This window comes from Oryctolagus cuniculus, chromosome 5 (genome assembly GCF_051225735.1).
Source record: "Oryctolagus cuniculus isolate XC-2025 breed Fujian yellow rabbit chromosome 5, ASM5122573v1, whole genome shotgun sequence".
Taxonomy (NCBI): domain Eukaryota; kingdom Metazoa; phylum Chordata; class Mammalia; order Lagomorpha; family Leporidae; genus Oryctolagus; species Oryctolagus cuniculus.
In genome coordinates, this window is record NC_142871.1 from 165,242,594 (window position 1) to 165,262,630 (window position 20,037).

Here is a 20,037-nt window from a genome sequence, read left to right on the forward strand (position 1 = left end):
CAGGGGGTGGGGGTGGGGGCATGGGTGGGAGCTGGCGGTAGAGCTCTGTGAGTGGACTTATGCTTCGGTTAAACAGTGTTTCTCAAGATCCCCTCTCATCCAGGTACTAACCAGGCCTGACCCCGCTTAGCTTCCGAGGTCAGATGAGACTGGGCGCGTTCAGGGTGGTATGGCCGTGGACTCAAGATTCCCTCTCTAATCATCTGGGTAGTGGTTCATTGTGTGACCTCAATTTTCTGTGGGTACAAGACAAGTCACTGATTCTCCCTGTTCAGCCTATTTTCTTATTGTGAGGAGAAGAATACAGACTTCCAAGCTCTTTACATGCTGCCCCATTAAATCTGGGGGCATACAGGTGCTTGGGCCCTGCACCCCATGGGAGACCAGGAAAAGCACCTGGCTCCTGGCTCCTGCCATCGGATCAGCGCGGTGCGCCGGCCGCAGCGCGCCTACCGCGGCGGCCATTGGAGGGTGAACGAACGGCAAAGGAAGACCTTTCTCTCTGTCTCTCTCTCTCACTGTCCACTCTGCCTGTCAAAAATAAAAAAAATAAAAAAAAAAAATCTGGGGGCATATTAATGTGTCATTTCAGTTTTAAAGTCTTTCATGTTTACGATGTTCCCAAGTCCCCAAAGATGGGTTTGCTTTGAGTGCTCTGCTGATAACACCCGTCTGAAAGATCGGCTTACACTCAGCACACAAACTGTTGAGCTGCTAATTCCTCCCGCGGCACCAGTCACCCTAGGTGAATCCGTCCTAGTGCGTTTGACATTTACATTCTCCCTGGCTGTTTGGATTATAACGATCTGTTCGTTATAAATAACTCTAAATGCAGATGTCATCCAACACGAATATGGCTCCATCAGTCAGTTCAGACTGCCTGTTAAGCATCTGGATAGCTACCGGCATCCCTCTCCACATTGAAGCTCTTGCGAGGTAACAGAATGAGCACCAGCCGAGTGTGCGTGTGTTTCCCAGTTTCTCATGCTGGACTCATTTGCAGATGCCCTGTCAGCGAACAGGAGGGAAATGACTTCATTGAAATAAGGGGTTTCCTAGACGGTAGTTTGCCATGGCCATTTGCATTTGAACATGCATTTATAACCAGCCTATCACAAACCAGTTAACTACTCTGGTCTCTGGTGCCCTCTCTGTTTCACATCCCCTCCAAAAAAAAAAAGTCAATCTACTCTTTAGAAATGAAACAAAGAATATTTTTTTCAAAATAATATGTTACCAACAGTAGAACCTGGTGCTTGGGGAAACAGATGTTTTATTGCTAGTTTCTCCACTCTTTCTATGAAAGGTGGAGGAAGGATATTTCTTCGCTGCAAAATATTCAGTAGTAAGCTCCTGCTGTTTCCCAGGTTGTGAGGTTTTTTTCAGATGGTAGCCTGATCATTTCTCTCTATTCCTTTCTCTCACCATCACAGGAATTTCCCATTTACCCCTGCAATTTTTGGCGTCCAAACTTTCTCATTTCCTCCGTTAAATCTGCAAGGTATTGCATTATCTATAGCTTATGACTTCTCAGTCACATTCATGGCAACAGATCGAAATGTCACACACAGGGTTCTGCTCTCAGGATGGGGCTCCCCAGGCAGTGGACGCAGGAAGGAGATGAGGAAAGTTGACACCAAAGCCCCAGGAATGAGGGTCAGACAGGGCACATAGAGGAAGATGCCTAGTCTGGCATTATCTACGTATACAGGGGCAGAGGGTGTCGATCCTGACTAAGGCTCACCCAGGATTCTCCTAACAACACACGGTAGATTATGCAATACTCATAAAGTATTTCTTACTCCAAAAGATTCTTCCTGAAATCAAAGTCATTTAAAAAACAGAGAAACCTTACTTTACCAAAGATTCCTAAAGGATATCTTTTCACAAAGCCAAGAATCCATTAGCAAAATCATCAACCACCAATTACCTCCATCTCAAAATGCGTTTGCTTTGTAACTTCAGACTTTTGCATACCAGATTTTCTTAAAATAGAACACACAGAACTTTTGCTGCAGAGGCTGTAACTCTTTCCCAAAGCACTCCAGATTGCTATATAAAATTTGACTCACTTTCCTTGAAAATCTTTTCATATAAAAGTTATATAAATTTTTTATTTGATTATATGGAAGAATAATGAAATCTGTACTTCCCCAACTACCTCTCATTCTTTACAAAAGGAAGCTGGAGCTCCATTTTTAAGATTTATTCACTTTGGGGCCAGTGCTAAGGTGTGACGAGAGAAGCTGCAGCCTGAAGCGCCGGCATACCACGTGGGCGCTGGTTCGAGACCCAGCTGCTTCACCTCCGATCCAGCTCTCTGCTGTGGCCTAGGAAGGCAGTGGAAGATGGCCCAAGTCCTTGGGACCCTGCACCCGCACAGGAGGACCTGGAGGAAGCTCCTGGCTTCAGATCAACACAGCTCTGGTCGTTACAGCCAACTGGGGGGTGAACCAGAGGATGGAAGACCTCTCTAACTCTGACTTTCAAATAAACAAATGAATAAATCTTAAAAAAAAAGTATTCATTTTATTTGAAAGGCAGAGACAGATCTTCCATCTACTGGTTCATTCCCCAAATGGCTGCAATTGCCAGGGCTGGGCTAGACCAAAGCGAGGAGCCAGGAGCTTCATCCAGGTCTCCCATGTAGGTGCAGATGCCCAAGCACTTGGGCCATCTTCTGCTGCTTTCCCAGCCACATTAGCGGGAATGAGATTAGAAGTGGAGCAGCCAGGAATTGAACCAGCACACATAAGAGATGCCAGTGTTGCAAGCTGTGGCTTAACCCACTATGCCACAGCACTGGCCCCCAGTTAAAGCTCTCAGACATCACTGAGCCGGGGGTAACCCCTTGCCCACCAGGACTCTCAGGGACCACAAGTGTAAAGAGAATCTCCCTTAAACAGGGTCATAGGTTTCTCACGAACCTAGGCTATACAAATGTCTGAACACCACAGAAAGATTCCTGTTCACACTGGGGAGCAGCAAGATATTAAGGAGTAAACAGACTACAGTTTCTCACGCAGGCGCCTAGCGATGAGCTATTCGTTTTCCTCAATCAGTTTCTAAAATGAGAAATCAGCTCAGGCGCTCACCATGGCCCAGCAGGCCTGGAAGGGTGATCCCTCACCCACATCGTCCTCCTCTCCCGGCTGCCACTCACGGAGGCACAACCTGTCACTCTCCCCCAACACACCCATCCCATACATCACAAGGTCTCTGAATGCATCTCTCAGCATCTCAGCGTCTAACTCTGGCCATGTCTGCAGTCACTCCTGCCAGCAGGCCACCTTTATCCTCACAGAGCTCTGGCTGTTTTCACTGTGTCCCATCTTGGGCTTCCCAATCCACTTTTCCAAAGCAGTCAAAATAACCTTTCTAACTTACAGATCTCATGGTTAGAAGCTTTCAGTGGTTCCTCAGTGTCAGAACCCTCTCCACGGACAAATACAAATGTTTCAGCGTAATTTATAGGAACCTTCAGAGGTTTCCAAACTTAGGTAGAAAATGAAATGAAAGAAAATATTTATAATTCCTAAACTCTGGCACACCCCATACCAACTAATCCCAGTGTCTGGAGGTGAAATGCAGGGATTACTTTTAAAAGACTTATTTATTTATTTACTTGAAAAGCAGAATTACAGAGAGGCAAAGGAAGAGAGAGATTCATCTTCCATCTACTGGTTCACTCTCCAAATGGCCACAATGGCTGGGTCTGAGTCAATCTGAAGCCAGGAACTTCTTCCAGGTCTCCCACTTGGGTGCAGGGGCCCAAGGCCTTGGGCCATCTTCCTCTGCTTTCCTAGGCCATAGCAGAGAGCTGGATCGGAAGTGGAGCAGCTGGGATTCAAACCAGCGCCCATATGGGACGCAGACACTTCAGGCAGCGGCTTTACCCGCTACACCACAGCGCCGGCCCCAAGGGATCACTGTTTTTAATTCCAAGGTGATGCCAATATGCAACAAAGTTTGCAAACCATTGAAGCTCCTGGCTCCTGGCTTCAGGTCAGCACAGCTTCAGCCATTGCAGCCAACTGTGGAAGTGAACTAGCGGATGAAAGATTCCCCTGTTCCTCGCTCTCTCTCTGCCTCTCCTTCTCTCTCGGTGTGTAACTGTGACTTTCAAGTAAAATAAATAAATCTTAAAAAAAAAAAAAAAAAAAAAAAAAGACTAGCTATGATGTAATTTTTCTGGATGAGCTAAAGAAGAGAGGATAAAACCAAAGTAAATTGGGAAGTGACCAGGAAACCAGGTGTTAATGGCAATCTCAGCCGGCGCCACGGCTCAAAGAGGCTAATCCTCCACCTGCGGCGCCAGCACACCAGGTTCTAGTCCCGGTCGGGGCACCGGATTCTGTCCCGGTTGCCCCTCTTCCAGGCCAGCTCTCTGCTCTGGCCCGGGAAGGCAGTGGAGGATGGCCCAAGTGCTTGGGCCCTGCACCCCATGGGAGACCAGGAGAAGCACCTGGCTCCTGCCTTCGGATCAGCGCGGTGCGCCGGCCACGGCGGCCATTGGAGGGTGAACCAACGGCAAAGGAAGACCTTTTTCTCTGTCTCTCTCACGGCCCACTCTGCCTGCAAAAAAAAAAAAAAAAAAAAAAAAAAAAAAGCACTCTCTCTGGATGTGTGCACCAGACAGGTGATACGGGACCCACATGAAGGACTCCGTATCCTGGTCTGAGGAGACAGGACAGGTGATTTTCTAGCATCAGATTCAGGTGACCTGTCAACAAACCATTACTCATATAAACAACCACGAAGATGTTTGAGAAGAGGTGGATGCTTGTAGTTTGCTGGTTAGTTTGCTTTTCATTCCCACCATCTTCTAAATACACACACACCCCCATCACAGAAGTTTCAGACTTTGCACTCCCTCTATGACACTACTGCACACAGATGCGAGGACAGGCTACCGACCTGATGATAATCCCTCTCCAGACACCAGGTTCTCTGGGAGCAGGGCTATGTTCTGTTTGTGACCACAAATCTCCAACAGGAAGCACCAGCTGTGATCTATGGAAAGGGACCGTGACCTTGTTCTACACTGGGTCTCCAGTACTAGAGCACAGAACTTAGAGCAGAAGTTGCACAAAGAGGACAATCATTTCTATTTGAGTCTAGACTAGACCACTTGAAATTAGTATTATGGCATCATGGTCTTGAAAATATTAGAGATATCTTCTTAGAAAGACCTGAACAGGGTCTGGCGTTGTAGAGTAGAGGATTAAGCTGCTGCCTGTGGCACTGGCATCCCATATGGGCACAGGTTTGACTTCTGGCTACTCCACTTCTATCCAGCTCCTTGGCTGATGCACAGGGAAGGCAGCAGATGACGGCCCAACACTTGGGCCCCTGCACTTGGGCAGATCCAGAGGAAGCTCCTGGCTCTTGGCTTTGGCCTGGCCCTGCCCTGGCAGCCGCGGCCATCTGGGAAGTGAACCAGGGGAAGGAAGACCTCTAACTATACCTTTCGAATAAATAAAATAAATCTAAAAATAAGAGAGAGAGAGCAGCACAAACAGAGTCCCACACTTTCAAGCACAGCCTGGGAATAACCTCTGCTTTTCAAAATCATCCTCAATTAGCACTTTCCCAGCGGCTATGGAAAGACACTAAATCTTTGAAGCTTTGATACCCCTTGTTTCTTTCCATTGTCTTACTCTAACATTGTGCACCACTGTTAGCATCTTTTTTAGGTTAGCAATATTGTCCTCAAAGATCAAACAATAAGTCTTCAGATAATAAAGACAATTCCCAGTCTACTCCTCAGGGCTGTCATGAAACGTAAATGAGTATATGAAAAAAGCCTCTGAAACACAAGAAATACTATAAAAAGTAAGCTATGAGACTTATTATAAATTAATACTAAGCAAAACCCAGAAGAAATTCTTATTGAAATTTTCATACATTAATTTCTGGGGATAAATGAATGAAACTGCCATTCTTTTGAATTAAAGGCATATTCAGAAAGATTGCAGCTTCATTCATAATCTGAATTGCTTCCGGAAGATGGTCCCAGGTTATTTGCTTCTTTCTAAATTACCTACAAGTTTCAGACATAGAACACATCCAAAAAGTTCATTAGAAGTCAAGGAGCTTTGTGTGTCTACATTTGATTTGTGGATAATTTTTTTTATATAAAATCCATAAAGATTCACAAGATTCCATGATGCATGTAAAGTTACCGAAACTAACTTGCAACACTTAAATCCCCAAAGAAATGTGCAACAGGTAAACTCCCGTGGGGACATCACCATAAATAAGAGTTTCTCAGTATGAGTCAGAAATGCATTAAAGGTATGGAACAGAGCGACTTGCAGGTAGCATCTGTCATTTTTGATGGGCAGAGATCCAAATGTGAGTCCCTTGTTCCTGGTGGTGTTGTTTTTTTTTTTTTTTAAGATTCATTTTATATATTTGAAAGTCAGAGTTACACAAAGAGAGAAGGAGAGGCAGAGAGAGAGAGAAAGAGGTCCTCCATCTGCTGGTTCACTCACCAATTGGCCACAACGGCTGGAGCTGTGCTGATCTGAAGCCAGGAGCCAGGAGCTTCCTCCAGGTCTCCCCCGCGGGTGCAGGGGCCCAAGGCCTTGGGCCATCTTCCACTGCTTTCCCAGGCCATACCAGAGAGCTGGATCGGAAGTGGAACAGCCAGGTCTCGAACCGGCACCCATGTGGGATGCTGGCACTGCAGGCGGCAGCTTTACCTTCTACTCCACAGCGCTGGCCCTGTTCTTGGTTCTTACCAGCCCTTCATGCCCATTTTTACAAATAGCTGCATGGTCTCCTTCTTAGCTAATGAAACCACAAAGGTCAAAAAACAGTTTCATGTATCTAAAGAAGGAAGTGTAGATAAATAAGTTGATCTGTGTTAATACCCCAATAGAAAAATACAATTTTGTAAAAATGTCTAACATTTATTAGTGTTGTGTGTGTATATATATACACATATATATACACATGTGCTAATAAAAAGAAAGAAAAAGTCCACTATCTCATACTCAGATAAGTCTTATTGAGTTAAAAATAATTTTTCTAAAAAAGCCCTAACCTTGACTAAGCCCAAAATGAGAATAACCCGGTGTTGTTGCTGACAGACGAGCAGCAGCTGACTAGACATAGTTCAGCAGCCAACACTTCTTGTCAAGAAACTGCATGCCCCAGCCCAGCTGTGGCCCGTTTTTGATGCCTGCTCGAAAGTGGTGACTGTACCCCAACCTGCACCTCTGAGACATTGTGACACTCAATCCCAACCCGAAGCCAACAGAGAACATACTTAATAGACATAACTTAGTGGCACTACACAACCCTGCCGAGAACTCCCCAAACTTAGTACACATGTGTAACTTCCCTAGGAATAAGCTGATAAAACATGTCACTCCTGGCTATTTGGGCAGCCTGGATTTTAGTCATGAAGAAATCTTGCTCCGGGCTTGGGCAACCCAAATATCTCCTTTCTTCTTAGCGTTCACATCAGTGTGTCTCCACTGGCATCCACACGAGACAAGAACCCTTGGGTTTCTGCCTGATTACACACTGACACGCAGTTCTCAGGGCCCTCAATCCGCACCTCAGTGACCTGAAGTTTCCTTGCCCTTTTCTGAAGGGGTGGAGGGAACCCTGACAGCATCCGTGTAGTCTATCAACGAAGTACACATCTTGGGATTTTTGACACAACCAGCATTATGTGCCACACACTGCCTTCCATTTATAGCATGTACCGGAATTCATCCTGACAGCACATGCTGGTGGTCCTCACTCTCAGAGACTACGTATCCCACTGTTGTGTGAATGAGCCATGATATACTCAACCAACATCACTGATGTGCTGACTCTCCCCAGGTTGTTGCAAAGACAAACAGTGTCAAAAATCATTCTTTACCACCTATCAGCAAACCTTGGTAAGTACAGATGAGGAATAACTTAAAAAAAAAATGAGAGGTTGAGAGATTCATACACATGCAGAGCAAGTTTTCACCAAGTGGTTCACTTTTTTTTGTTTTTAGATTTTTATTTATTTGAGAGGCAGAGTTACAGAGGGAAAGACACAGGAAAAGGTCTTCCATCCACTTCCAAATGGCCACAATGGCTGGAGCTGGGCAGATCTGAAGTCAGGAGACACGAACTTCTTCCAGGTCTCCCATGCAGGCATAGGGACCTAAACAGTTGGGCCATCTTCCGCTGCTTTCCCAGGCCATAGCACAGAGCTGGATCAGAAGAGGAGCAGCCAGAATTTGAACCGGGGCTCATATGGAATGCCAGCACTTCAGGCAGTGGCTTTACCCACTACGCCATAGCGCCACAGCTTGCTTTCTTAAATTTCACATACTCCAACTCCTCAATCATTACAACCTATGAGATTATGTTTTGAAATGTTGAAGACCATTCTCAAAGCAACATTATAAAGAAACCCACCCAGGTTTTGGGATAAAATTATTATTTTCCTTATTTTAATGTTTGAATCTTTTATATGCCTGGAATCTCCCTGGGAATAAGGAGTTACACAGATTGCTGTACGTTTGATGTGGTAGTTCACATGTTACTTGGGTCGCTTACAGTCCTAGATTGCAGTACCTGGGTCTGATTCCTGGCTTCGGCAACTGATTCCAGCTCCCTGTCAGTGTAGACCCTTGAAGGCAGTGTAATTCAGGTTACCGGGTCCCTGCCACCACCAACCCAGGAGATTAATTTCTCAGCTCCTATGTAGGCCATTGCAGGCACTGTGGAGTAAGCAAGCAGATAGGAACACACATAATCAATCAACTCCTTTAATATTTTTTAAAATAGATAAAAATGTAAAAATTTTCATAAACAGTATAAATACAACATAAAAATTATGCACACAGAAAAAAAGAAGAAAACAAAAATGCTGTAAGTGGCTTGCATTCAGGCACAGGGGCCATGGGTAAGTTTTTTTCCTTCTTTTAATTTTCCCATATTTTGTGAGTTTTTGAGAACAAGCCATAGATAATGTTAATTCCTTCAAGGTCAGCAAGGGTGCCCTCTAGCACACTGCAGCAATGTATTTAGCAACAGCAGAGAGCCAGTGAAACTCCCTTTTTAAAATTTACTTATTTATTTCAGATGCAGAGTTATAGACGGGAGGGGGAGAGGTAGAAGAAGGGGAGGCAGAAGAGGTCTTCCATCTGCTGCTTCACTCCCCAGATGGCCACAGTGGCCAGAGCTGGGCCAATCCCACTTGGGTGCAGGGGCCCAAACACTTGGGCCATCAGCAGGCAGCTGGATTAGAAGTAGTACAGGGCCGGAGCTGTGGCGCAGCTGGTTAAAGCTCTGGCCTGCAGCGCTGGCATACCATGTGGGCACCAGTTCAAGCCCTGGCTGCTCCACTTTCGAAACACCTCTCTGTATGGCCTGGGAAAGCAGTAGATGGCCCAAGTCCTGGGGCCCCTGCACCCATGTGGGAGACCTGGAAGAGGCTCCTGGCTCTGGATCAGCTCAGCTCTGGCCGTTGCGGCCATTTGGGGAATGAACCAGCAGATGGAAGACCTCTCTCTCTCCCTCTCTCTGGCTCGACCTCTCTCTCTGTACCTGTCTTTCAAATAAATAAAATTAATCTTGAAAAAGAAGTGAAGCACAGCTGGGACTTGAACCAGCACCCATATGGGATACCTGTGCCTCGGGCAGAGGCTTAACCTACTACATTATAGAGCCAGCGCCCTCCTAACTTCTTTTTACCATATAGCCAAGTCACCGGTTCTTACATAGAAGACAGTGGGAAAACAGAAACAAGCTGTCCTCTGCACTAGTTCACAAATGGGATTTGCCAGACAGCCCTGTGCTCTCCCAGAAGGCAGCTTACCCCCTAGGGCACACTAGCAGTGCAGAAGGGGCTCACACACTGTAGCACGATGAGTAAAGCAAGATATTCAGTCATACTAAGGACAAACAGTCCAACCTAAACTTAACAGAAACACAGGAAAAGCCCTCTAAAATATAAACACCCATAAATTCCAAATCTACTGTCAGCTAACCAGGTTCACATCAATTTCAAAGGCCCTCCAGCCACCACAGAATATGAGGGTTCCAGGCAGCCATCGATCATTCATATCTCAAGGCAGATATCACGTGGCTACTAGAAAGAACCAGTAGAGGGACTGGCGCTGTGGCACAGCAAGTAAAGCTGCCACCTGCAGCGCTGGCATCCCTTATAGGCACCAGTTCGAGTCCCAACTGCTCCACTTTTGAACCAGCTCTCTGCTGTGCCCTGGGAAAGCACTGGGAGGTGGCCCAAGTGCTTGGGTCCCTGCACCTGCATGGGAGACCCAGAAGAAGCTCCTGGCTTCTCTCTCTCTCTCTCTCTCTCTGTGTGTGTGTGTGTGTGTAACTCTTTCAAATAAATAAATCTTGAAAATAAAATCACTAGACTTAACTCTTCCCTGCTTTGTCTCTTCTGTTGCTACACTTGACATTCACCATGAATACGTCCCTCACTATTAATTCAGTTCAGCTGCAGAATTTCAACTACACAACCAAACGTGCGTCATCATATTGGGGGTGAGGGGTGAGGGGTGAGGGCAGGAGAGGAGAAAAAGAGCCACATATTCCATGTAGCTCTGACATTCAGATTGTAGTCACACAAGAATAATCAAGAGGCTCAACGTAAGCGCCCCCTTGACAACTGTAAATCCCTACTCTGGGTCACAATGAGAGTTTTACTAGGATCACCAGCATGGCAAATACACATTCAGAGCATATACCTCATCTAACACTGGACAGTCTTCCTTTAAAATAAAAAAAAGGTTTAAATTCAAACCCAGAGATAATACAGAGCTATGATACAGTGTGGAATTAAACTTTGACTCTGCACTATCTTTTGGCCCACAATACTAACCTCAGAGATTGTATCATTCTGGACCCTTGTGTGACTGTGGGATGGAGGCCACCATTGCCCACACACAGTTCTGTTCAAAGGCAAGAGGGAACAAGCACAGGCACACAGCAATGACAATGCAAATGTACCTCTGCACCCGGCACGGTGGGCCAGGGGAAAGGTACACAGGGACGGCAGGTCTCCCAGGGTGCCACAGTGGAGAGAAGGCTGGACCAGGAAAACAGACCCCGTCTAGAGCTCCCAGCCACCACCTGTGTGCCCTAGGCAGGATGTTCATCCTGAATGGGCTCAGCTCCTCATCTGCACAACAGGAAGTCCCATTAGATGGTCTGAGGGGTGGGCCGGCGCCGCAGCTCACTAGGCTAATCCTCCGCCTAGCGGCGCCGGCACACCGGGTTCTAGTCCCGGTTGCCCCTCTTCCAGGCCAGCTCTCTGCTGTGGCCCGGGAGTGCAGTGGAGGATGGCCCAAGTGCTTGGGCCCTGCACCCTATGGGAGACCAGGAGAAGCACCTGGCTCCTGGCTCCTGGCTCCTGCCATCGGATCAGTGCGGTGCGCTGGCTGCAGCGCACCGGCCGCGGCGGCCATTGGAGGGTGAACCAACGGCAAAGGAAGACCTTTCTCTCTGTCTCTCTCTCTCACTGTCCACTCTGCCTGTTAAAAAAAAAAAAAAAAAAAAAAAGATGGTCTGAGGGGTTATGTCAGTGATTCAGTGGCCTCCCAGCAACAGCTGCCTAAGTGCCTCGGCTCTGGTTTCCGCTTACTCATCCCTGTGGAGTGTCCTGGAGGTTCCACAGGTGTCACAAAACTGTAAGACCCCATTACTACAGGGCTTTGCCAGAGTAACTGGGATCATGACAATAAAGAACCACTTTCAGTCATTCATTCAATGAGACACCAGACTATCACATTCATACACCACATACAAAACAATGTGCTTGGGGTGAGAATGTGGCAAAGCAGTTAAGATAACCCCCATCTCATACTGGAGTGCCTGAGTTTGAGTCATGGCTCTGCTCCCAATTCCAGCTTCCTACTGATGGGCTTCCTGAGAGGTAGCAATGATGGCTTGGGTGGTTGGGCTCCATGTGGAAAACCTGGATAGACTTCGAAGTTTGGGGTTGGCCCAGCCTTGGCTGTTGCTAGCATCTGGGGAGTGAACCAGAACTTGGGAGATTGCTGTCTCTTTGCCTTTCAAATAAATACATATGTTTTAACATAAACCACAATGGGGGCCAGGGCCATGGTGTAGCAGGTAAAGCCACTGCCTGGGACACCAGCATATCACGTGGGTGCCAGTGTGCATCCCAGCTATTCCACTTCCAATTCAGCTCCCTGCTAATGGCTTGGAAAAGCAGCGAAGGATGGATGGCCCAAGTACTTAGGCCCCTGTACTCACGTGGGAGACCTGGAAGAAGCTTCTGGCTCCAGGCTTCAGATTAGCCCAGCTCTGGCCATTGCAGCCATTTGGAGGAGTGAACCAGTAGATGGAAGATCTCTCTCTGTTAATGCTGCCTTTCAAATAAATAATTCTTACACATACACACACATACAGTGTGCTGGTCTCCTTAGGGAAGACACACAAAAAGTACAATCTCTACTTTAAGGTGGTCAACATTTATAATCCAACTGGAAAATAACTAAAGAACAGTACAATGACAAAACTCTAGAACAAATGGCCTAATTATCACCTACCTTCTCCACTAAGCTCAGGTGTGATTTTAAAATCCTTTACGATATAAATTCAGTATCCAAGACTGTCCTCACCAGGTGAGGGGAGGTGGCTTGTGCTTCCAGGGTCAGGCACTTTCTGGAACATATGCCCAGGTACTTCTAGTACCCTCCCCTGCTGGTTCTAGCTGCCTCCTCTGACTTGCAATAAAATATTACCTCAAATCATTAGGCATTACTAAAAACTAAGGGGCCCCTAGACCCCAGTCACAATGGCTGAATGAGTTTGTCCATTTACCTTTGTCAACATTTCTAAAAGTCCACACTGCATGAACACAGAAAACACATCATTTACTTCCTTCCATGCCTAGCACACTGCTCCAGTGAACAATGAATAAGTAACTATCATATTGACATCAGACTCCTAGTATACTGTTGTTAATGAAGACAACACAGATTTATCGAGGTTTAGATCAACACACAGACCACAAAGGTACGTCTTTCTCTTCTCCTACTCTGAGAGGCCACATCCCTAATCCTACTTGACATGAATGCCTGTTTGATGGCACAGTAAATTGGCTCAACTTCTGGGAAGTATCTGACAGTATGTTTTAGAAGCCATAAATACGTTTATTCTTTGATGCATACCACATCTGGGATTCTATCATAAGAAACTAATTCAAACTATGGAAACGGCTATAAGACATATTTTGTAATGTCAGTAGTAATTGTGAAAAGTTGGAAGATGCCTGTCAACAACAGGGTTAAATAACTAACCCATGGAGCATCACACCAGAATATTATGCAGCTGTTAAGATGGTAACTAAGCAGCTTCTGTAGTTACAAACGGAAGCACAGACACAAAAGAGAACTAAGAAATATCAGAAAAAAATAATTAAAAACATTACTTTAGGGAAATGAGTATGAGCATTTTCCCCTATTTCTAAGCTTTCTGAGTACTCTTACGATCCTTCTATAATTACAAGGTAATGTATTATGTAAAAATAAAACTCATGCCTCTGATCTCATTGAAAAAGAGCCAAGGGGTCACAAGAGCCCATGCAATGCACCCAGGGAGCAGGGGCCATCAGAATCCCACGACATGCAGGGAGCCAGGGGAGGTGCCATACAGAGTGGCTCCCCAGAGAGGCACTGTAGGTGGCATGTGCTTGTCAGTGACTGCCATGCCACCAAGTCATGTCCACCTCCTCAACCTGACAATTCACTTCATTACCAGCACCCTGAGGCAGAGAATGGCCCAGGCACACAGCCCACGAGCCAGGTAGAACATGACAGGGTCACCCAGGGCTGGATGCGCACTTGGTGAGTGAAAAGCCCTGGTGTTCACATCTGGAACAATCAGCAACATCTGCAGCAATAAATGCAATCACTGGGACGCAGAACTGGTTCCAGTCCCTTCTGCTCTGCTTCCCACCGCACTCCCTGCTAATGCAACTGGAAAAGCAGGGGATGCTGGCCCGAGTGTCTGAGCCCCCACCACCCACGTGGGAGACCCGATGGAGTTCCAGGCTCCCACCTTCAGCCAACCCAGCCCCAGCTGTGCAAACACTGGGGGTATGAACCAAAAGAGGCCAGATCTGTCTGCATCTCTCCCTCTCTCTGTCATTCTTTCAAATAAATGAATAAATAAATCTAGAAAGGAAAAAAGGACAGGAATAATCACAAAGATTGGAAGAGGCAAACGGAAACAACCATCACTTGCAGGGAGGGCAGGGCCACTGCTGGCTCACATGTGTCTTTCTAAGGAACAAGGCACAAGAGGAGGACAGGGCTGGCCCTGAAGGGGATCTTCAGGGCGTGTCTTCAACCCCAACAGACACCAACTATAAGATGCAATGGACTTCCATCCGAGACCACGCCTCTCCATAGACAGATTCAGCCGCGTGCCCACGCCAGGGCATCTCTGGGAGCTCCAAGCCAGTTTCAGCACGTCGGCCTCAGGTGCCGCTTTTGCTCCCACCCTCCTCTCCCTACCGAGTAACTCCACAGCCCACTGTCCAGGACCAAGTTCTTGTCTCTCCACTACCCCTGACTTGCCCCTTGAATGCATACACTGCACAGCAACAGAGAAAAGTTTCAGACATAGGTTTTGAAACCAGAGAGAACTGACTTAAAATTCAAATTATGTGGCTGGCGCTGTGGTGTAGCGGGTAAAGCCACCTGCGGTGCCAGCATCCCATAGGGGCACTGGTTTGAGTCCCGGCTGCTCCAGTCCTATCCAGCTGTCTGCTATGGCCTGGGAAAGCAGTAGAAGATGGCCCAAGCCCTTGGGCTCCTGCACCCACGTGGGAGACCTGGAAGAAGCTCCTGGATCCTGGCTTCGGATCAGTGCCACTCCAGTTATTGCAGCCATCTGGGGAGTGAACCACTGGATGTAAGACCTCTCTCTCTCTCTGCCTCTCAAATAAATCAATAAATCTTGACACGTGGTGGCCGTGTCTTCTTCAACTAGCTCCATCTGCTGCAACAGCCCCACCCTCTCTAAGCCCGCCGTGCACTGAGCACCGCCTGCACTCAGGTTGCCTCTGGACCCACTCCACTGCCCAAACTGAGGCACTCTTATTTCTGATCCACGATCAACTTTGCTTGTCTACAAATACAGCACCACACATACTGAGAAAACACACGCAACCATCTCAAAGCATGGGTACCAAGGCCATACTGCCCGCATTCAGTCCGTGTGACTTTGTGGAGTTAGGTCGATGAGTTTAAATTCAGATCTACACACACCAGCCATGTGAGCTCACTTAACCTCTCTCTGAGCCCCCTTTCCCCTCTGTAACACTGAAAGACAAACAGTACCTACCTCCTAGGCAGAGAAACTGGAACCCCTGTGCGCTGCTGGTGGAAATCAAAAGGGCACAACCTCTGAAGAAAACACTCTGGAGGTTCCTAAAAAATTAAACATAGAATTACCACATGATCTAGCCATTCTCTTCTGGGTAAATACTCAAAAAGAACTGAAAGCTAAGATTTGAACAGATCACCAGGGAACCCATGTTCAAAACAGCATGATTCACAACAGCCAAAAGGTGCAAGCAATCCAGGTGTCCACTGAAGAGTGAATAAAAAAAAAAAAAAAATGTGATCTACACACAGAATGGATTATCATTCAGCTTGAAAAAGTAAAGAAATTCTGACACCTGCTACCATGTAAATGAATCTTCAGGATATAATACCAATTATCCCATTACATGGTGAGAATGAGAATCAAGTCAGAACATGAAATTCATTTATGTTTTTAAATATCTTATACACATAGCCTGGAGGTAATCTGACACAATATTTTTAGCGCTCATGAGTTCTAATTACAACCCCTCACAGGAGGTCAAGTGTGAAATTTTCCATTTGTGGCATCTTGCTTACATTTTTTTTTTTTTTTTTTTTGACAGGCAGAGTGGACAGTGAGAGAGAGAGACAGAGAGAAAGGTCTTCCTTTGCCATTGGTTCACTCTCCAATGGCCGCCGCGGCCGGCACACCGTGCTGATCCGAAGCCAGGAGCCAGGTGCTTCTCCTGGTCTCCCATGGGGTGCAGGGCCCAAGCACTTGGGCCATCCTCCACTGCACTCCCGGGCCACAGCAGAGAGCTGGCCTGGAAGACGGGCAACCGGGACAGAATCCGGGGCCTCGACCGGGACTAGAACCCGGGGTGCCGGCGCCGCAGGTGGAGGATTAGCCTAGTAGGCGTAGCACCGGCCATACTTTCTTTTTTTGAAATTAAATAATTTCAGTATCCACTTTGCTACTCTCCACAGATGCCCACTCTCCAAGTCCCAAAGATTCTTCTCCCTGCTTTATCCCTGGCCCCCCCTTTCTCTCCCTAAACACCAACGGCTTCTTTTCTACCCCTTCCACCTCTTTCTACGGCAAGGACCCCAAACTCAAATGCCCAATCACATATCCAATCATCTAGAAGATCCCATATATAAAGGTCAATACAGTAAGTGGCAAAAGTGAGCTGATAAGTACATTTGGCACTTGAGGTTCAGAGCCAAAATTAAAAATAAAAACCATAGCTACTCTAGTGCCTGTATTATGTATAGCGATACAGAAAGATCAGCCTAGACATGAGGTTGCAAAAATACCACAAACAGGGATTCCTGCAAAGGTCATGCACGGAGGCGTGTGTGTGTGTGTGTGCATACGTGTGTATAAGTGTGTGTGTTAATATCTTAAATATTAGATTTCTTTTTTGATTTTCCAACAAGTTTTATATGCTAATAAAATTCACAGTGCTTCTCACCTGTGGCAAACCTGCCATCTCTAATCTGTTTTAAGAGGAACTGTAATCACCCAATCAATCAAGTTCTTGACCTTCAGCCTACACAGCCACTTCTCTGAGGTCTAAATCAGCTCTAAAAAATCATGTTGCAACAGTTCTCTTGTCCTTGAGCTCCAAAATGCCAACAGGAACTTAACTTGAGCAACTCTGATAGATGAAAATAGTGTATAGTTTCTAATCCATCTTCTACCAAGAGTCTTCAAACAAAAGCAAATATTGATGATACTGTTAAGTAATAACTTTTCCTCTACTGGGGTTTAAACTTAACAAATATTCAAGTTTCTATGCAGTGACTCTTTACCATGAAAAGCACATGGTCCAGTTCTGGTTTTGAACCCCTTCCTGCTTATGTAAAGATAAAGGCTGATCAAATATCGATCCTTCCAATCCCCAGACTCTCCCCTCCTAGCGCACAATCTCAGCTGCACCTGCATTCTGCCCCCGCTGCAGGCCAGGCCTTCAAAGGAAGCACACGTTTTCCTCTTGGCTCGGCCACAGCCTCGCGGCTCATTCATGTTAGCAGAGAAGCATGCTCAAAGTTTCCTGCTAACACAACATCTCCTCAAACAGCCCATCCAGCCGCAGCCCACTCTTTCAGAGCCTTATCTCTTGCTTTCTCAAGAAGCCTTTGAGACTTAAATATGAGCTGCTTCCTGTCTTTAATTTCTGATCCATCTTCCACCCGGTGAATTCTAAGGTTGGTCCACCACTCCAGGGAGCCGTTTCCAGTAGTGCCACCAACATCAGGTCCTCAGCACGTATTACTGAACTCTGCAGGACCTGACACTCAGGTTGTTCCCTGTTGGAACCGTGTCTTCCCTCAGTTCGGATGGCTTCTCCTCCTGTCTTCCTCTCATCTCGGAATACTCAGTCTCCTTCAAGGATTCACATCTTCCCATCATCCCTTTTCATCAGAGTTCGCAGAGGTGCACTCGGCCCTCTCCTCCTCTCCCACGCACTCCTGCCAGGCTCATCTATCTTTCATATAACTGCCTTCAACAGCCAGTCGTGTGTCAAGGGTCCTCAGATCTCGGCATTTCCAGCTCCATTCTCCCTCGGGGAGACCCAGTCCACCCATGCACAGTCTACGCAGGACTTAGATCCAATGCACCCGAAATCTAACACCCTCTGATGCATTTACCCCCTAGGTGAATCGCCAATCACCCCATGCAGGAAACGGCAGGCATCCTTCAGTCTTCCTTTTCCATTAGCCTTCATGTCTAGTCGATGGCCAGCCCCCACTGCCTCTAATCTTGGCATCTCTCTAGAATTTCACTGTCTCTCTCTCCACTACTAGTAATTCAGGCCTTCACCACTTCCCATGTATACGATAAATAAAGTTCCCTCTTGCCAATCAATACTTGTGCCAGCTCTCCAGGCTGCTGTCAAAATCATTTAAGTCTTACAAAGTCACTTTTCTGCTTAGAAATCCAAAGTCTAGTCTTTTGTGCTCACAAAGTATTTCCTGAATACCTGACAAACCTCATGTCTCACCTTCAACTATCCTACACAGAAGCGTATGTCCACAGAGAAACAACTCCCTCAGCCAAGGAAAGCCCTCTTACCCTCTGCACTGGTTAAATCCCGCTCATTCTTAAAACCATGCTCTCCCCTCCAACCCAGGAAAACCTTCTTTGACCTGATCTGCTCGCCTGGGGTACGGAGCCCTCCTTCCTGCTCTCACAGGACCTGTATGTCTGTCCATCTAACACCAATCTACCTAACACTGATCATCCACGTTACAGATTCTCTAATAGTTGCTGACTTCTAAAACTCTCCCCTACGGCGCCAGTGCTGTGGCGTGGGTCAGGACTCCATCTGCAGTGCTAGTATCACATATGGGTGCCAGTTCAAGTTCCAGCTGCTCCTCTTCTGATCCAGCTCCCTGCTAACGTACCTAGGAATGCAGCAGAAGATGGACCATGTCCTTGGGCACCTGTACCCACATGGGAGACCCGGAAGAGGCTCTTGGCTTCAGCCTGGCCTAGCCCTGGCTGTTGTAGCCATCTGGAAAGTAAATTGGCAGATGGAAGAACTCACTCTTGCTCTCCCCCACCCAGTAATTCTTTCAAATAAGTAAATCTTCAAAAAACAAAAAGTAAACTCATCAAAATAATTAGCCATGTCACAGGTAGAGATTAATCAAGGCTTTTTCTTAATGGCAAACACACATGTGAATTACTACATGTATTCCTGAAGTAAAGAGAACGATGGAGGTGGATTTCTGCATGGTATATGCTTCTAAGGAGACATTTAAAAGGAAATTTTCTACATACAACTGCTTAAATCCACACTCAGGGAGGGTTTACCAATTAAAGTTAGTGTCTTCAAATGATCACGCATAATCTAACTGGAGTCAATCTAGAGTTTTTATACTTTACCAAAAATAAGCAACTTTGGAACATTCTATTTCTAAAACTCCTGTTATATAAGGCTGCCTTGTTTTCAAACTAAGAATTGAGAAATAAATATAGCATGTATTTTAATTTATCAATAAAACACCCACTCAAATTCCTTTACCATCCTGTCCCCCAGGAATCTGCAAGGGAGTGGTAACTGAAAGGCAACAGCGAGACAGCCCATCTTACAGAACCTGCGTTCTGCTTAACTAGGTCAACTCCGCATGAGAAAGCCGGACTGGCCATGCATTAGTAGCCCCTCCACATACACAGTCACAGGTCATTGCAGTCAGCACAAAGACAAATGGTGGTCAAAACTAACCTCTGACCCCCAGATTCTACGTAAGGCTCCAGAGTACCAAGTCTTATAGAGATATAACAAAAGTCAGTTTTCCTATAGTTTCAGAAAAGAGTAAGCACCAAGTCATTTTTGTCTAAGCAATTTCATATAGAACCAACCACTAATTAATAGCAATTTTAAAATTCTGTACCTTCCAATAAGCTTCTGAAAGCCACCATGACTGCATATATATATATAGAGAGAGAGAGAGAGAGAGAGAGAGAGAGAAAGAGCGCGCGCGCGCGCAATCCTTCTGTTCCGGTTCTCTGAGGCAGTAATTCAAATCACTGTCTGGTTCAGTAAATAAAGGAGCAGTTCCATTATTTCCTATCTTTAGGCTAGTGGTAGAAGCTATAGAAGATTCAAAGTTTCAAGCATTAAAATTCACTTGTAATCTCATTAGCTTTAGCTTAAACACAGAATTTGATTTGTGTTATATGTTAAAATTGTACACAAAATATTCTAACATTTTC

At 46.2% G+C, this 20,037-nt stretch overlaps 1 protein-coding gene across 25 annotated transcripts in view; it reads right to left on the reverse strand.

The window, feature by feature from the left end:
* The window catches only part of FARS2 (phenylalanyl-tRNA synthetase 2, mitochondrial), a 495,105-nt gene that overhangs the window by 437,782 nt on the left and 37,286 nt on the right, over positions 1 to 20,037 (reverse strand). For 7 of the 25 annotated variants that reach the window (XM_089334496.1, XM_089334502.1, XM_070074461.2 and 4 more), the window contains exons 2-3: positions 15,349 to 15,434; positions 8,575 to 8,720 (exon numbers count right to left, since the gene is read on the reverse strand). The exons of 1 other annotated variant lie outside the window; for it this stretch is intronic. The gene's annotated coding sequence lies outside the window, so the exon portion shown is untranslated. Of the gene's footprint in view, positions 1 to 6,497; positions 6,632 to 7,990; positions 8,208 to 8,574; positions 8,721 to 15,348; positions 15,435 to 18,722; positions 18,833 to 20,037 lie in introns of those variants that run through there. 17 more of the 25 variants (XM_089334510.1, XM_070074462.1, XM_051855889.2 and 14 more) reach the window with 7 other exon arrangements.